General features: G+C 35.3%; 1 long non-coding RNA gene across 1 annotated transcript; it reads right to left on the bottom strand.

Annotated features, from left to right (window-relative positions):
- Positions 1-1,492: 1,492 nt before the first annotated feature.
- LOC117613778 lies at positions 1,493-3,097 on the bottom strand. Its single transcript, XR_004583797.1, has 2 exons — positions 2,806-3,097; positions 1,493-2,556 (listed from the first exon to the last, which is right to left on the bottom strand). It is a non-coding gene; the product is annotated as an uncharacterized LOC117613778 (long non-coding RNA).
- Positions 3,098-4,288: the final 1,191 nt, after the last annotated feature.

Raw genomic sequence — 4,288 nt, 5'->3', positions numbered from 1 at the left:
CGACGTTGATTTGTTTTTTAAACGTCGTTAGGTATAATATAACCGTCGTTGAAAATTGTCTCTCCGATTGCAAATTTGCAACGACGTTAGGTATAATATTTGTAGATACACAAAAGCACACACATCATCAACTTCCAAAAAATTGTCTCTCTGATTGCAAATCTGTGTCATCCGTTAAGATTATGATGTGGAACAGAGTTCCATCTGGTAAGATTTCGTAACCCTTGGGATCTCAGAAAAATCTGGTTATGTCGGCGGTTTTCTATATAAACCGTCGTGGTTATTTCAATTTTTGTCATTAAGTAGATCTACCGACGTAGGATAAGAAAATCAAAGAAAAAAATTGTTAACAAAAATTCTTATTAAGACGATGGTTTAAATTAAATGTACGACGTATAAAATGAATAAATACGACGTTAAATTTTATAGTAAGATTTAAAGATAACGTCGTAGAACTATACGAGAATGACGTCGATATATTTATATTTTCCGTCGTTGTAAATTAATTTAATACGGCGATATTTTGTATTTTAAAGCCGTGGATTTGTTTGTAATTATACGGCGTCTTATACGAAAACCTCGTCGTGTTATTTTATGAGTAAAAACGGCGGCTTTTATTGAAATCGTCGCCTTTACTTTCTACGTCGGTCGATTCATAACTTCTGCCGTCCTTTGTTGGCTTTGATTTTACACTGCTGAAATCTATTTCAAATAGACGTCGGTTGTTTAATTAGGTACGTCGTTGTTTTTGAACAGCCATTTGAATCTCCATTTTTAGTTGTCTAAGGTGGTATTACACGACGGTGTTTTTAGAACTGTCGTCTTTTTAAAAACCACGACGGTTTTAACTTAGACCGTCGTTGTTTTCTGGTCGTCTTTTTCACTTTTTGTAGTAGTGAGGTGATTGTTCTCATCGGTGTGGATGTATGTCCTTGTGCCAGAATTCACACGCTCTAATTCGTGACAATAAGTTGGAAGGAGAGAATATGCCTCCTCTACTGAACCTCTAGTGGACATTAGAGCTAACTCCATCGATCTCCAAGCTTTGCAATAATTAATGGTGACACCAAAGTTCTGTTTCACATCTCTGATTATATCACTTGGTGTGTATATTGTCCGAGAATCTTTCAACTTCCGCTTCACTGCATTACCAACGAGTTTAGCACTTGCGTGACGATGCTTGTGATATATAAAACTCATATCACATTCATGGACCGGATTATATTTCACAATCATAAAGTTCTTTTCTCCATAACTAGATGCACGAAGCCGCAATGGGCATGGACCTTGAACAAACCACAACCAATCGACTCTTGTAAGACTGCTTCACCTTAAATTTAAAGTGACCTCTCACTGCCGCCAACTGTAACTTGTTGGACAAGGCTTCCTTACTAGAGAAAATTTTCCCAACTTCCAATTTTGGATCCCAATTATTCCGTGAATACGTGCTTTCAATATCTTCTTCTTCATCATTTACAATACCCAAATTATGTACTTTTTGTTCACCCATTTGCCTCCAATTATGTCGAATAGAAAGTTCAGACGTTGTTCTGAAACCCACCACACCCACTTGTGAAAATGTCTCCAAATGGGCCAAAATAGGAGGGGCTGAGTGCATTTACAAGCCATTCATTTCCTACCATTATCACCACTATGCACCCCCTCCACCCCTATAAAATCAATCATGTCTAAATATTATGTTCCAAAATCACCATGTACATCACCATTGCTTTCAACTATGGCATTTGAAGAACAGGCCATCTGACTCATATCCGTCGTGATATGTATATGATCACCTATGACATTTGTCAGTCCTCTGTCTTCTATGCTCACCAGTAAAGGAGCCACTTTTGAAGGAATTACGTCACAAATGTACTTAATAAAAAAATTTAACATCATCATTGTCCTCAATCTTGATATGCTTACACTCATTCGAGGATATTGAAACTGAGAACTTTAAACAAAGCTTGTCTTCCCTGTTGTTTGTATTAACAATCTTATGCACCCATTCCAAAAGCTCACCAGACGTGATGTTTCGCGAAACTATTATGCCTTTTGAGTTACCCCCTTCATATGTGCACATCTTCTTTGAGGTTACCCATTTTTCATTGTAGCAAACCAAAATTACAATTGTGTCCATTTCTGACCATCATAAAATCTATCAATAAAAAATCCATTTTGTTAACACATTCTGACCATCATCATAAACCCATTTTGTTAACACATGTTAAGCTACTAATAAAAAATCTATCAACTAGTGTATAAACCATACAGATAAAACATCAATTAAACATTAATAACCAAAAATTTTAAAACATCAGTATTATGCAAAGTGAAACGGTTCAGTTAGCATAGCTGTGTTTCAAGCTCCAACAAGGAAGGCATGTATCAAGAACTCTTAAAGTTAAATCCAACCCAAAGCCATTAACCCAGGGTATCCTATTACTAACTAACTACTTACAAATTGCCAAACCTTGACTGTCCAAGGTTGTTTCATATCGAATATCATCCAAAAGAGTGAATACATTACTTTCAAGGAGATCTGCAAGTCCAAGTCTCAATCACAAAATAGTGCATACATCATTTCAAAGACAAATCATAAGCTCAAAACAGTGTATCCAAGTCCAAGAGCTTAACAACCACATGAAATATTTGGTAAGTTTCATTCAATCACAGAAACAGCAAGCCACAACAGAAACCCATTAATATATCATTCAAAACAGTGAAAGCAATCACCCAATAATCTCAATCAATCAAAAAAACCCAAAAAACAAAAACAAAAACAAAATCAATATCAGAACTCACGACAGTGAAGATCGATGAGGAAGGTGTCGTGGCTTTGTGGTGGAAGTCGACAATGGAGGTGCAAGTCAAGACTGTGGCTTCATTGTGGAGGCCGACAACGGAGGTGGTGAGTCGTGCCTTGGCTAGGGTCCGGTCCAAATTTGGGGTTCAACTTTGAGGTTGAAATCAGCTCCTAGTTGGAAGATATAACTAAGATGAGATAGAGTTAGGGGAGATTCTATGGTTGAGGTGGATTTTGTGAGGTTTGGCAGAAGGAAGAAGAGGAAGAGGAATAGCAACAACTGAGGTATAAAAAAAAAACAAAGTGAAGGATGGGCAATAGGCAGTCAATAAGGAGTTTTTATAAGGGGTATTTGTGATTGAGTTTCAAAATAAGAATATTAGTGAATAAATTAGGTGAGCCTCTGAGCCGACATGAAGTGACTTGAGCTGAGCCGAGATTCCGATATGTTTTTCATAAGTGCTTGCCAAACCCTTGTCAGAACATGAAGGTAATCCTTCACTGTACATTTGAGATGAGACCTCAAATGCTTTTCCAATGTGAATAGGAAATGTTTACTTTTCGAATTTTTAATTTCATTTCCATATTGCTAATATTAGTGGCTATGTACTAATGTGTATTTGAGAATTTTATTCTTTAAGGATCCTTGATCGTAATTAATTGGTTCTTTTTTGTCTCGTTTGGTATATTGTATTAGACTCTGGATAGGAATAAATAGTCCATGTCAAGTGTTTGGTGTCAACTTGTAATATTTAATTACCTGATTATTATTTATGGACAAGTAAATATAGGCCCTTACTCTACATTAAAGTTTTGATAACTGAAATTAAGAAAACTTAACAAAAAAAGAAGAAAAGAAGTCAGAGCGTCTTCTTCTCCTTCATTGTATCTTTTCCACTTCTTCTAACTAAAGCTATTGTCAGCTGCTCTTATATGGTTGAATTTTCTTAGCCACCTAATAGGATTTTTTTGGCAAATCATATTGTGATGGTTTAAGTGGAATGATACAGTAAATTCTCTTTTGTATATATTACTGAAGTTGTGATTTTAATTTGAGCAATGATATTGAGTATATGAGGATTTTGTATAGACAAATATACAATGTTAATTATTTCTTACTGGATTAATGGAAAAAAATATATACTAAAAATGGAGTGAAGTTGGAAAATTAAGTGTAAAGAAAAAAAAATATAAAAGTGAAATAAAAAGAAATTAATGTAGAATAATGGTAGAATAGAAAATAGAAAGAGAAAGGAAGAACAAAATTTATTAAAAATGTTATAAAATGGACTGGGATATGTGCGAATTTTGAGCTGCACGTAAAGTAGATGAGACACAGCATTTAACGAGATTCGGCTATGCCTACGTCCTCGGAGAGCAGCAGCAGTAACTTTTCCACTATATAAAATAATAGGGCTACAACTTTAGAGTTTACAATATGTATGGCTTACTGAATTTTCTCTCTTGGAGAATTTCTCTCTG

Source organism: Prunus dulcis, unplaced genomic scaffold (genome assembly GCF_902201215.1).
Source record: "Prunus dulcis unplaced genomic scaffold, ALMONDv2, whole genome shotgun sequence".
In the NCBI taxonomy this organism is placed as follows: Eukaryota; Viridiplantae; Streptophyta; class Magnoliopsida; order Rosales; family Rosaceae; genus Prunus; species Prunus dulcis.
This window is presented reverse-complemented; position numbering and strand designations above follow the sequence as displayed.